General features: G+C 44.3%; 1 protein-coding gene across 1 annotated transcript in view; it reads left to right on the top strand.

The window, feature by feature from the left end:
* Positions 1-15,285, top strand: part of LOC118089158 (protein Cryzl2-like) — a 29,144-nt gene that overhangs the window by 1,824 nt on the left and 12,035 nt on the right.

The following is a 15,285-nucleotide window of genomic DNA, read 5'->3' as shown; positions in this document are numbered from 1 at the left end:
CAGAGCAACACCCTCTCTGTTATATCCTTCCCTGCCCTTCCTATAGAGTTTATAACCAGAGATACTGTAACTGTGTCCCACTGTTTCTCTTCATTCCATAAAGTTTCCATTATGCTCACTGTATCAATGCCATCATATAAGACCAAGCACTCCAGTTTACCTATCTTGGCTTGGAGTCTTCTACCTTGCTAAAAAGTGGGATTTGGGATGGGGAGATGTTGGCTTATGTGGCAGTCTCAATTAGCTCACTTCATAATTTTGCAGAGTTCCTTTCTGTGATTACACCCATAACCCACCCACCCAGATGGTGGAACCTCACTGGCTCGACTATGGAATAAAGACCCTCCACCATTTCTCGAATGAAAATAGGGACATCCTAAGGAAAAGCGGGACATTCCAGGATCAAATCCAGGACTGTCCCTGGAAAATAGGGACACTTGGAGGGTATGTGGTATGGGGTATTGGTTTAGTGTGGTTAGTAGTTTTAACCCTTATGTGATTTCCCCGCTCTGTGATCTATGAAAGCTAAGACTTCAAGCAACATTAGAATATAGTATTGGTAGTGGCCACCCCAATCTCTGCCTAGCATTGCACAAGATTCCAAGGGGCCTTGACACTCAACCAGGGTCTGTGTTCCTGTGGGGAAAATGAGACACAGTGGAGTCTGCAGTGCCTTTGAAATATGATTTATTTACACATATTTACACCTGAAGCTTTCAATGGAGAGAGAGCTCACAGCATTCATATCTCAGGAGGAGCCCATTCTTCACAGCAGCCCAGCATGGGATTCTGATAAGTCTCTTACCCAGCCTGCCTTCAGCCAGCTCACCAATATGGTTCTGGCCTTCACAACAGCTCATGGAGTTCTCCCGCTTCTTCCCCCAACTCAAAATTTCAAAAGGACACATTTTTCCTGTGTGACATCATGCCCTCCCCACCACTGTCACACTGATGGGTTAATTACTTGCTTTATGCTATTTTTTTTAATTCTTAAAAGGACTTCTATGACAGGTGGGGTCCTAGTCTGGAAAAGAAGTTTAGCCTGTATTTTTCACTGGCCTGACATCTTCACTTCAGTAATCCACATATTATCTGCATTCCACCATTTATTAATTTCTAACATTCACTAACTCTAGCAGTTATGGGTGCCCCTGCACCCTGAGTCTATTACTCCAGATCTATAACAGTACCATATGTTAGAGCTTGGTAAGTGTTTGACGGTCTTGCCTATAGTGGCACTAGGGGTGGAGTAGTATCAGTACCTAAATAGGTTGACATGTACTGAACATCAAATGTTAAATATCATTGGCTGCCAAATGCCCTTCCATCTGTGATCTCACCATACTTAAGGGAAACAGCACATTTTTGTGTGGCGCTGCGGTCTAAACCACTGGGTCTAGCAGGGCTTGCTGATAGGTACCGCTCCGGCGGGAAGGTAAACAGCGTTTCCGTGCGCTGCTCTGGTTCGCCAGAAGCGGCTTAGTCATGCTGGCCACATGACCTGGAAAAACTGTCTGCGGACAAACGTCGGCTCCCTCGGCCAGTAAAGCGAGATGAGCACCACAACCCCAGAGTCATTCACAGCTGGACTTAACTGCCAGGCGTCCTTTACCTTTTTTACAAGTTCTTTGACTCCTTTTATAATGGAAGCAAGGATCAAGCGGTGCTTTGAACTTTAAACTCGGAATGGAGTCCTGAATATTGTGCACATAATAATCTTCATTCCAAAAGCAACAAGGCAAGTATAACTTTACAATATGTATTTTGCTTCCCCTACTCCTTTGAAAACAAGTAGGAATTGACCTGGCATTTGAACTTGGAATGTGTCCTGCATTGTGTGCATCAAATTTTACGTTGATATTTTGATCTTTGAAGCACAAGATGGAATACTGAACAGGTGGGCTAAACTCAGCCAGAAAAGTTGACATGGTGTTACAACATTATCGCAGCTTTGCAGGCAGATAGGCTGGCACACATAGCTAGAGCTGGAGTCGCTGTATTTTTGGTCAGATGCTTCTCTCAGGAGCAGCTGTGTGGAACAGCTTAGAGGTAGCTTCAGGGGGACATCTTGGACTTGCTGCAGGCAATAGTTAAAGGAAGGACATTGCCAACGTTGAGCTGCTCTCAAAAGAGCATGAGCTCAGTTTTGAAAAGCCTCTTATTTCTGCCACTGAGCCCTGGGCCCTTTCCAGGACACCAATTATGTAAGATTAGATTTGAAAACTGCCAGGCCTTGCCAAATCAGCACAGTTGGACATTGTGGAGCTGATAAACCAAAATTGTTTAAAAAACTCTAGATTGTGATACGTGTCAGGGAACATCTTTCTCTTTTACATCTGCAGGTGAGAGGCAATGGAAGTGCTGGACCAGCGCCTTGCCTCGGTAATGGACTGGATGAGAGCCAACAAACTGAAACTCGGTCCAGATAAGACTGAGGCACAGTTAGTTGGCAGTTCCTCAGAGGTTGCCTGCTCTTGAAGGAGCAGGTACATAGCGTGGGGGGTACTCCTGGATCCATTGCTGTCACATGAGGCTCAGGTGGCCTCAGCGGCTCGGAGTTCCTTCCATCAGCTTCAGCTACACCCTATCAGGACAGGGATAGCCTAAGTAGCCTACTCTTGTCTATGCTCTGGTAACCTCTGGGTTAGATGACCGCAACACACTATATACATATGGGACAACCTCTGAAGGCGTATCCTCTTCTTTTCAAAGCTCCAGGAGTGGGGAATTGCTTTTATCAGCCTCATGTTACATAGCAATTTATTAACACAGCAGTGGGGAAACTGAGGCCTTTCAAGTGTTGGACTGCAGCTTCTGTCAGCCATGGCTGCCATGCAGTGGTGGAAGATGTCCAGTGGACCTGGCAGGGCTGCCGGTCATGGGGTGTGGCCACTGAAGTTACAGGGGCATAGGTAGTCCCTTTTTGGCTCCCCATCCTCATCACTTGCCATGATTGCCATTGTTCAAGTACTAAACACCTAACTTACCATTAGGTAAGGATTACTTTCCTGCATCCATTGCATCCTCAATAAATCAGCCAGCAGAGCCGCTCTTCAGGGTGCTCCGTAAGCTGTTGATGCCTATATCGGTGGATATCTGGGACACCCCAAATACCTTCTGTGAGTTGCTTGCTAGGCATTTTCTGTAGCGAGCTAGGTGTCATGACCAATGCAATCCCAAGTGAGGTTTCTAATGCTCCATCAAGCCCTGTGTTGTGTGATCGGTTTCAGTTTTTGCAGCCTGATTACTTTGGCAGGGGGCTTCTGGGCATGCATCCAGTGACATGTCCTTTGAACCCTCGCCCTTCACAGCTAATTAAAGCTAGAAAGGGAGGGTATTGGAAATATGCTCTCCTAGGGAAAGGACTTGTGTAAGACAAGACATTGCAAGACATGAAATGGCTCTTCGACCAGAAATGCAAGGCAGGGAAAGGAGAGGCTGTCTGTCTCCAGCCCACCATCCACCTTCCCTGGGAGTTTCCTCAATTCCACAATTTGCTTTCTGTACCTGCAGACGGATTGTGCTGTTATTCCACTCCTTCCTTCCAAGTCGGATTTTGTTTGCATTAAGAATAAAGATAAAGGCTACATTGGGGAAGCATGGGAATGCCACAGAATGATTGTATTGTGTGGAGCCCCTCTTAATTATAAATTAATTATAAATTACTAGACACAGGGTTTCAGTGCGAAACTACAGCAAATACTTCATCTAGAAGTGGCCCCACATAGGGATGTTGCCGTTAACCTACATTTATCCAAATTGGTGGTGTCTTCCAGCAAGATAACCATAGACATGTTGTTTTGCCTGCTGTCATACCCGCTCTCACTTTGTGGGCTGAAATTGTTGTGTTGGATAATAATATCCATGACTACCGTGTTTCCCCTTTTTTAAGACACCGTCTTATAACTTTTTTCCCTCAAAAAAACACACAGTGGCTTATTTTCAGGGGGTGTCTTTTTTTTTTTAAAAAAGTGCTGGTACAACTGGGACCCACTGGCTCAGGATGCTCGGTGCTCTCTTCTGCACATTGCTGGGCGCGTTGTTGGCGCTGCCAGTTCCGAGCGCCTGCAGGGTGGGGTGGGGGTGGCAGTGCTTTAAACCCCCAACCCTGTAGAAAGCAATGGAAGTTATGGACCGTAACAATCCTTAAGAGGCGCAGGTCTTAAAAAACCCCTGGTATCACCCTTGAAGCACAGCCTTCCAAAGTCAGGGGGGAAGAGGTCTGTTTAGACAAAGGAAAGGATCGGGGTGATTCTGTGCCCTGGGACCCACAGAACTACTTTAAAAATCCCAACCTGGGGTGGGGGGTCAAATAGTGAAGCCCCATAGCCCTGTAGCAACAGAAGGCACATTCTGAAGCACCCGAGCTGTTCGGTTCCATAAAAAATCCAGGAATTGTAAAATTAACAACAATAATGGGGGGGGGCACTCTATCCAAAGAGTTAAGAAGGAATGGGAAAGTGTTGAGTTATATATGGAAAAATATGGAAAGGAAAGTTAGTTAAAGATAAAAAATAAATAATTATCGCAAGGGGAAAAATAACATCATAAAGGGTAATAATATTAAATATAAAATAGACAACACAACAGAAAAAGCAAGTATATGACTAAATGAGATCGCACAGGAGTGAGGGAAGTGGGGAGAGAGGGAGGGGGGTAAGGAATGGAAGGAGACAATGGTTGGAGGAGGGTATAGGGGGATGAATTAAAGGAAAATTAAGACTGAGAAGCGCATGGTTTTTGTTTTTTAAAGATGCAAAGGCTTGCAATCAGCCAAAGTATAGAGCCCAACTTCCAAGAGACTGCGATCTACTTGCGGATTTATAAACTGGAGGTGATCTACCCCCGTTTTATTGGTGTTCAGGTCAGAGTTGTTTTTAGAGAGAGGAAATATCCCATTTTTGAGGTTAAAGTAAAAGTTCCTGACCTTTTTTTTATAATGAGGAAATGCTGCTAAAACTCTGTTCTTCATTCCACGAAGGGGAGAGGGGGCGGGGCCGGGTGCTCAAAGACAAAAGAAATGGAAAAGGAGATAGCGATCAACTCCAGCCTCGCATTCATGCAGCCGTCGGGAGAGGCAGGGGCTGCAGCCGAGTGCTGCTTCACAAACAAACGGGGGAAAGTGCTTAGAACCCAGAGAATCCAGCTGAAAAACACGAAGCAGCAACAGCAATTGCACACACACCATCCCAAGCCAGCACAGTAACCAAGTCCCAAAAGCAAGAAAGGACTCAGCAAACACTGCTGCGGCCGGCGTTGCTGCTGCTGACTCGGGGAGCTCAGTGATCTCTTCCGCACAGCGCCTATCACTATGGCTTATTTTCGGGGTACGGTTTATATTTCTCAAATGCTTAGAAATGCTGCTATGGCTTATTTTATGACTACGCCTTAAAAAGGGGGAAACACGGTATTAGACTTACTGTCCTGTTTTCCACCTCTGTATTGTGGTAATTATTATTTTAGATAACCCATCACAACAGAATGCTTTATGCTGTAGTGACACAGGAATGGCTCAACTAACCATAGTTTGTCACATTAAAAGGTTGCAACCCATTAGATATATAAAATGCCCCTGGTTTATTTGTATTTCATTGATGTTGACATTTTTTGCTCCTTTGTTTCTGTGAAGCAGTTGGAATTGAACCCCACCAGTCAAATCTGATGCTTTACAACCCAATATAAACCTCAATGTAAAAGAACACAGTACTAAACTTTAATAGATTAGCATAACCCTAGTGGTATCTCCATCTTTTTTAAATTATTAGGTTGCATTTTCCTCTCCATATTTTAATTTTTTGTTTGAACAAAAAACTTTTTCTTTTGTTGCTTCGAACACCTGTGCTTCATACATCTGTTAATATACAGATTAGTTGATCATATAAGCATTGTAATTTGCAACTTTTAAAGAATCAAACTAAATACGCACAAAAAAATAGTAGGCGCCCAGCCCCTTCATGGGTACTGGAGCACCCAGGGCCCCCGGGGCCTACGCTAACCTCAGACTAAGCCCCCTTGAACTCAGTGTGACTTTCTTCTGAGCAGACCTAGTTAGGCTTGTGCTGTTGTGTGCATTAATTTCATTAATTAATTGGTCTACTCTGAGTAAAAACTTACTTGAATACCAAACCTGCACCTATTAAAGTTCCATTAAAAGACTCCATTGTGTGCTCCATTATATCCCATTAAACATCACCATCTTGAAATTAGTAAGCACGGTAATTGTTGGCAGATTCAAAAATCAAGTGCTTATTTTGTTCATATGCTCTGGGGAAGAACCAAACTCAGGACTCATCTCACTATGGCTGAAATCCTATACTTAGGTGGGATGCATGTATCTGAACCAGTTGCACTTACTTTTGAGTAAACATTCATTGTACTACGTCTGTTCCCTTAAAATGACAATTTAATTCTGGCCATATATTAGATCTGGATTTGGTTCCTCCTATGCCTTGCCAGAATGCTACCAGTCCAGACTGACAAAGGCAGTATTTTCAGAGGAAGATTGTAAAGCATATCATTGTGCTATAAATCAAGATATGGTGCTGGTGCTTATAAATCAAGGTATGGTGCTTTATTTCCATGAAACTGCTCTATATATTGCTGCTAGTGAACAATTGCAACAGTAATTATTATTGTGATTTTGAGAAAGATATAAACAAAGGCAAATATTTTGAAAGGGCTGACGTTGCGGCTGTGAGGGACACGATGACATGTTTATCTAGTAAAAGGATGGTTTAGAAATTGGAGAGGCTATGGCTTCATTATTCTTTGCTCAACTGTCCTTTTTGCCCTGGAGGTCTTACCACACTGCTAGAAACAAAGTGGGGAGATTCAGGCAACTCACATTTATAGCCAAGCAAGCAACATGCCTGAGATTATTTGAATGTAAGAAGCAAAAACTGTCCTGTTCACATATCCAACATTTTAATCAATCAAATCCACAAGCAGCTATTGCACTTAGAATGTGAACCGTCCACTGTGAGGACTATGTTGTGTTTCTTCTTATTACTTATAAATTGTTGATTATAGTGTGGTGCTTTGCAGAGTAATATTGGGGTGGAGTGCAGAGTCTCTTCTACAAAGCGATTTCAGTTTCAACAGTTGGCCACCAACTGGCTATACCCCAAAAGCTGGATACTGATTGATGCCTTAGATCAGGCATCCCCAAACTGCGGCCCTCCAGATGGTTTGGCCTACAACTCCCATGACCCCTAGCTAACAGGACCGGTGGTCGGGGAAGATGGGAATTGTAGTCCAAAACATCTGGAGGGCCGAAGTTTGGGGATGCCTGCCTTAGATGGTGAACATAACACCTGGACAGGTCTAAGTGAAACAATCGACAGAATGTGAAGAGTCAGTGGCCCCCACCCCGTACGACAGTAATATGTAGAAATGCATATGTTACCACTTTTCATTCTTATGCAACCAGTGTGACATATTATTAGGATCCCATCAGGATGCCTTTTACTGAAGACTGTATGCACAAATAGACCTTGAATGCTATTTGATGGTAGTGGCTCACAGCATCCCTATTTTTATTTTTATTTTACACCTTCAGCCTTTGGGGTTTGCTGTTTTGTGGCTCCTTATTCCCTGCAAGAGACCCACAAAGCACTGCAGCTGTCAAATTACCACCATGCTTGTGTTTAAGTAACCGGTCATTAGGCTGCTGTTGTGCTTGCTTACTATTTCAGAAACATCTCAAGAGTCTTCCCTGGAGAAAGATCAGTGACGAGCAGAGCTGTTTCTGGAACCTTTTGACTCATGGAGTTTCTTGGGAAGTCAGTCACAGATACTAGGCATTCAACGAGGCATTTGCAGACAGAGCGTGACTTGAAGACCAGGATTCCAAGGTTTGTCATCTCCAAGGGGAGATGAATAGCTTCTTTGAATGGGGATGGAGGCTGATGTGCAGCCCCGCTGGTGGCAGAGAGGGTTAAATATTTAAAAGCCAAGTCACTGCCATCGCTGCTGCTCTGCCCCTTCATCTCTTGCCAGTGTCTGCAGGATATATTCTCTGACATTCAATTTCTACCTCACAAAAGAGGCTGCTATGTGGCTTCGAAACTCATCGCTATTTGCTCTTTCCAGCTTCCTCTCCAAATGCTGGGGGGGGGGGGCGAGCCGCATGTGTATTTCTTGACAAAGTGGTCTCTGAAAGTTTATGGCACAATATAGTGGTTAGTTTTCAAGGCACTGCCCACTGGCCTCTGTTGTTTTTACTACAACAGATGAACATGGCTACCCTGATTAAATGACACGTCGAGCACTTCACGACATCACATTTCTTCCTCTGGCCAAATGATGGTTAGAAGTGACATCCAACATTTTGTCTCTTCTGGGAGGAGTGGAAATGCTGTGACCCACAATAGGGTCCATGCAGAAGCAGAATCAATTGCAGGCCAAAGTCTAGACCTGCCCTTCCTTCTCTCTAGATAGCACCTGAATGTTGATTGGCCCATTAGTTGACTCAGTGAACTACGGTAATACAGTGGTACCTCGGTTTAAGTACACAATTAGTTCCGGAAGTCTGTACTTAACCTGAAGCGTACTTAACCTGAAGCGAACTTTCCCATTGAAAGTAATGGAAAGTGGATTAATCCGTTGCAGACAGTTCCGCAGAGTACTTAAACTGAGAGTACTCAAACCGAAGCGTACTTAAACCGAGGTATGACTGTACTTCTCCTTCTGAAGTGGTCCTATGAAGTCTGTCCAATTTTGCCCAAAAATGGAAAGAAGAAGAAGCCCCAGCGAAAGAAGAACAGATACAAAAACTTAAGGAATATGCAGAAACAGTGAAACTTACCGGAAAAATAAGAAATCAAGATAAACTTTTTATAAAAGACTAGAAATAGTTTCTTGAATATTTTCAAACAAGCTCTAAACAGATAACAACAGGGCAGGACTACAGTTTTATAAGAGTACTAGCTGGCCCTGCCACACGTTGCTTTGGCTAATCCCTGTGACTGCCACCAGCCTGTGTCGATCCATGATGTATCCCGCTCCCCCCACCCCAGCTTTTCCCTGTGATTCCCCCCAACCTGTCCCGTCCCATGACGTATCACGCCCCCTCTTCCCCCCCACCCCCGGGTCATCCCTGTGACTGGCCCCACCATGTCCTGACCTATCCCGTCCCCTCCTCCCCCCAACCCCCACCCAGGCGAGTCAGTACCTCCATTCGGCCTAGTCTGTAAAGGCTTCAGCCTAGTATGTAAATGGCAGCTGAGGTGCTGCTGAGAGGGAAGGTTCTATAGGTGTAGTACCAGTGTAGCCGCCGCTAGAGGGCGCTGGTTTGCAACCTGGTTCTTTTCCCAGCATGCACTTTTGGCTGAGTGGTGCATTCTGGAACAGGGTTTTTTTGGGTTTCACCTGGCGGAGGTGTGGCACCTGTCTTTGAAAACCTTATAAGAGCCTTCAGACATTCGCTTTGGACGTTGTGTTCAAATTTGAACAGAATCGGTGAAGCGGTTTCGGAGAAAAGTGGATAGTAACCCACATGCCCAGTATATATATTAGATGCAGGAAATCTCAAAACCAAATTTAAGAAACTGCAGAAAGAGGGGGAAGGAAGCAGTTTTGAAATGTTAAATTGATTGCAAAATAATTGAAATGTATGAAACTGAAAATCATACTGAAAATCAAAGTCTGTCCAAAGCGAGGCTAGAAGCAGTACAGTACAGCAGGCAGCAAGCAATAGAGCAAGCAAGCGATTTGGGACGTTGGTAGATTGGGAGAGCAGTGCGCCAGGAGGAAGAGAGAAGCAGATCATTCAGAAATACCCAAAGCAAGGCTAAGCAGCCCAGCAAACAAGCCAAAAGTTTGACTGCTGCTCATGCTTGGCCTGGAAGCATTTATATCCTGGGTTGGTCAAGAAGATGAATCAGTGGGTTTTCATGGCTGTGGTACTGTAGATCTATGCTGGGACTTGGGGAGATGCTGCTGCCTCTTCTTCCACCCAGAGGCCTCAAGCATATAGACCAGAAGGGCTCCCATTTTGAGTCCTGGCTGAGCCTGAGCCAGGACACACAAGAAACATGGTTTGGAAAGTGCCATGTCTGGCTAGGTCGGCTGCGCTTAACAACATGTTATTTGATTATTTATTGAATTTATATACCACGCTATACCCTGAGGTCTCAGGGCAGTTCACAGAAAAACATTCTTATCAAGAGGATGCTTTATCTCAAACTGATAGAAGAATTGGTTCTGTTAAGGAAGAATCAGCATGGCTTCTGCAAAGGCAAGTCTTGCCTTGCCGGTCCTCGGGGGTAGCAGTCTAAAAGCATGGGAGGGTCACCACACTGGACAACTTTGCTTGAGTGTGTCAGCAACTATAATCTTATTTCTTCAGGAGAGTAGTGTGCCTTTATTACCGGTAATACTGCTGTATTTGTAGCTTTTATAAATTCTCCACTCTTCAGGGCTGCTGCTTTATAGCCTCATCCATCGAGTTGGAACCTTTGACTTGAGCTAATTCAGTCCCAGTCATCTTATATCCAGCTTAAGTGAGTTGAGAATCAGGGTGCTTATTTTCTCCATGCTTGTGATTCTGGAGCTGGGATTCTCTATGCTAAAGGGGCCGAGATTTGGCACTGGCCGGCCATAAACAACAGTTTAACTTGTGAGAACTTGCAGGCGCAGCACTTGGTGCTCACTTTCCCTGTGCTAATGTTCTCATTCCTCCCTGTCGTTACTTATACTTTATGCAGGGAAAGGTGGGCAGGGCCCTTCATTCAGAGTCTGGGCTTATCGCAGTCAACGCTGGTGGCACAGATAGGAGGGCATGCAGGGTGCTTGGGGGGGGCAACATCTTGGGCAGCAGCAGCCTCACCCCACCTAATGGCTTTCCAAGGCCACCTTAGTGACGGGACACTTCTGCTGAAGAACAGCACCCACCTGTCAAATTCCATAGTTTCAAGGAACAAAATAATCTCAGCAGGAATATGGTTAGGAGGTGCTTTGTCTTGGGTCTTTTGTATTAGGCTCTAGATTTACTTTTAAAAACACTTTTTTTAAAAAAAGGATTTGCTTACAAGGCAGAGCTGGGTGCACTGCAAAAATGTGGCGCTAGTGAGACCCCACCCACCCACCCCCTTAATTTGCCCCGAGGAATATTCACATATAAAGTAGTGTACGTAAATGTTATGCAAATGTGTGCCACAGCCTTGCACGCTCAGTATCTAGATCAGGCATAGGCAAACTCAGCCCTCCAGATGTTTTGGGACTACAACTCCCATCATCCTTGACCACTGGTTCTCTTAGCTAGGGATGATGGGAGTTGTAGTCCCAAAACATCTGGAGGGCCGCGGTTTGCCTATGCCTGATCTAGAACATGGGTAGGCAAACTAAGGCCCAGGGGCTGGATCTGGCCCAATTGCCTTCTAAATCCGGCCCACGAATCAGCATGTTTTTACATGAGTAGAATGTGTCCTTTTATTTAAAATGCATCTCTGGGTTATTTGTGGGGAATAGGCACACACACACACCCAAAACAATAGTCCGGCCCCCCACAAAGTCTGAGGGACAGTGGACCGGCCCCCTGCTGAAAAAGTTTGCTGACCCCTGATCTAGAAACACCCCTGAATCCTGGCCTTGCCATAAATCCTTAATCTACCCTTTTTTGGTGGTGGTGGGCGCAAATGAACAATACGTTTTATTTGAAAATAAAGTTGCTACATGAAGAACTGCCGTTTATTTTCAGAAAGCTCTCCATACAGACAGACCAAAGTAGGAAGGGCTTATAATAGCATCATAAATTAGCTATCCTTCTTGGGAGGATACGAACCCGTTTGAAAATGTACCCCTCAAACTCTCTCGTAGCTCTCCCCAGTCAGGTAAGTTGCTTATTTTTATTTATTTATTAAATTTATATACCACCCTTCATTCGATGATCTCAGATAACTGAAAAAATGATAGATTCACATACGAGTCTTGCTTTCAGATATGCATGTTGTACATCCTGCTGACTTCAAGTACTGTATCAGCATTTTCAGGCAATAACAATTTTATTCCACCGCCTCCTTGCAGACTGTGGGCAATTCAGGGACTGCTTCCATTGGGGGGGATTTAATTGACTAGGATTTCTCAGCTTCTCTGCCACATGCTTTGCATACAGACACGGGAGCCCTGCCGCAGTCTCTGCCTCTCCATTTTAAAGGGATCTCATGTATCAGGGCTGGAAGAGATCTCTGCCTTCTAAGTAAAATAGAAGTCCAAGTAAAATAGCCCAGATCAACGTAATGTGTCTTCATTTATTATATGCTTTAGCTGTAAATTATCCTGTGATATCAGGTGGCACCATCTGGAAAGAGCCTAATAGAATTATTATTATTATTATTTATTACATTTGTATACTGCCCTTTATCTGAAGATCACAGGGTACTGTAGTTCACAAGATAAGGAATGTCAGAAGTGGTTGTCTTATGTAACAAATGTACATGACACACCAACTATTTTTATTCTTTTATTCATTAATACATACCTGGCCTTATTCCTTGACAAGGACTCAAGGCAGCTCACAGGTAAAATAGGAACGGGGGGGGGGTAATAATTAAAAAAGCAATTAAACATTAATATAATTAAAACTATATGTAAATATAAAAGATCTATTAAAAAACCAAACAGATTACAAATTTTAAAATAAAGGGCACAGTCCTTTCATTAGAAGCAATCAGTTCCCCAAAGCAAAGAAGATACAGTATTCACCTGCTGGCAGAAAGACAAGGAGGGAGCCAGTCTGGCTTCTCGCGGGATGGAATTACAGAGTCTGGGAGCACCCACGGAGAAGGCCCTGCCCCGCATCCTCATCAAACCTTAACTTCCCCTACCAAGTACACACGCCTAGCAAACGTGGGTGGGTGACGACGTATTTGGGTGCTTGAATATGCCTCACTTTGACATTGCAAAGTCCCCACCGGAATCCTCCTGCCGGAGGTGGCCTTGCGATCCTTCTACTAATCTCTCCGTACCATTGCAAAATCTGGATTATGCGGGAGATCTGTGAATAGGACCCCATTTATTTGCATTTTTAAAAGTTAGGGGTGACAACAGCCGGATCTAGAGCACAGCTCTTGGATGAGAGAGGGAGCGGGGGGGGGGATCCAGAAAGATCGCTCCTTGGCACCAGGGCCCTTTATATGTCCAGCTGTCCTTTGTCCACAGCAAATTGTCGCTTTTTGTGTGTGTTGAATACAAATGGTATTTTATGGACCTAATAGGTATCTAAAGCTATTTGCATATAACAAGTAGCCTACACAACACAAAACACTGTTGCTCTATGTAGGTTTTATTTTATTTGTTTTTTATCTTATATTTTGGAAATGTACGTCCAGTTTTTTCCCTTTATTTATTTTTTTAGTTTATAGGGAAATCCAGAACTGCTTGGCACCCATATTTGCAAGGCTGGGTAGGCGGTGTCCTGGGGGTGAGAGGGAGAAAGAAGCGCTTCCAGGAGACCTTTCCTCCTCTCCCCGTCGGGGAACGGGAGGCTTCTGATGTGAAAGGAGAGCAAGGCTCTGTCCGATCCGTGAAGCAGCACCAGGAATCTGCCCATCGGGCAGGCGCTCAACTTGCTCCGCTTTGGGGGAGCTAAACATTTGGAGGGCTGAAGTTTGGGGATGCCTGCTCTAAACCCCTAGACCACTCTGGCTCTCCACAAGCAAGTCCCACTAGCAGAAACCCATTCAAGGACGTTCGCTGTTGGTCCAACAAGGCTCCTCCCCCTCCTGTCCCCGTGTGCCCCCAGGTTGGCTTGGGGGCTTTGTGATCATCATTATTTGGAGGCCTTGCCACCTGCTTCTCTTCCCATTCATTTGGTGCGTGCACAATGTAACGGAAGGGAGTCATCCCCACTACAACTAAGGGCCCTCTCATCTCTCTTCAGAATGCAGTCAGGCAGTCAGCCGCTCTAAAAGCGCTCAGTAGGCACTTAATTTCAGGGCCCCACAATGGGCAAAAGGTTCTTGCATTGCAGGGGCTTGGGCTGGATGACCCCTGTGGTCCCTTCCAACTGTACAATTCCATGATTCTATAGTAGTAGGCAGCGTGACCACCTAGTGGAATGGGTTGTCCTAGCCCCCATTATAGTGTCTGAAGAAAATACTGGCCAAAGAGAATAGAGAAGATGTTAGCGACTGACCCTTGCAAAAGCTATGCATGCCAGAGGGAGAAGCCGTGTTATGTCTGTTGCACCAGTTTTCCAGGCAATGTATTTGCTGGTGTGTAGAGGACAAGGCTTTGTGCAGCGATATATATTTTCTGATAGCTGGAAGGAGGGCTAAATATTATCCAAACTAAGAGTAAGACAAGTTATGCAAAGGAAAGATCTAGGATGAGATTTTCTCATAGATCAGAGGCCAGTGATTCCATCTAGCTATGCCTAGAGGGGGCACTAATTATTTATTATTACTATTACTTTTATTACAGTTTATTATCCACCCTTCACACTAAGGTCCCTACCCTGTTTCTCATATTTTAAGACATACCCATAAAATAAGCCATAGCAGGATTTTTAAGCATTCAAGGAATATAAGCCATACCCCGAAAATAAGACATAGTGATAGGCGCAGCAGCAATGCCGGCCGCAGCAGCAGGAGGAGGAAAAAAATAAGACATCCCTTGAAAATAAGCCATAGTGTGTTTTTTTGAGGAAAAAATAAATATAAGACATGTCTTATAATATGAGAAACACGGTAGGTGGGTTACAACAATAAATAAAACAACATTTGGGTAGTGTCTTAGTAATGCTCTGCTCCCAAATATCTTTTTGTGATACAGAACTTTGGAAGCTTTTGAATTGTTTCTGGAACATGTGACTGAAGCCTGATATAAACAGTAAATTGCAAGAACTCGGGTCAGGAGGAAGATGAATTTCAAGTAAGTCTTCAAAAGGTTTTATTTATGTCATGGTGAATTAAAATAGGAAGGCAAACATACTTGGTACACTCTGACCATTAAACATTGCTGATGAAGAATTGTCGAAACAGGGCCTTGTCCTGGGATTTTTTCACTGGAATTTATTTTTATTTGCCTCACTATCATACTGGAATTGATTCCTATTTGAATTCATCATTACATAAATAAAACCTTTTGAAGAGTTACTTGAAATTCATCTTCCTCCTGGCCCGAGTTCTTGCAATTTACTGTTTATTTCTGGACTTCACCATGAAGCCTGATATAGGCACTTGACTGGGCCACACGCTATGTGGGATACCCTGTGCTAAGCAAACGCTGAGAGTCATTGCGGTGTAGTGGTTCAAGTGCTGGACTAGGATATGCAATATGCGAGAG

Source organism: Zootoca vivipara, chromosome 7 (genome assembly GCF_965207765.1).
Source record: "Zootoca vivipara chromosome 7, rZooViv2.hap1.1, whole genome shotgun sequence".
Taxonomy (NCBI): domain Eukaryota; kingdom Metazoa; phylum Chordata; class Lepidosauria; order Squamata; family Lacertidae; genus Zootoca; species Zootoca vivipara.
This window is presented reverse-complemented; position numbering and strand designations above follow the sequence as displayed.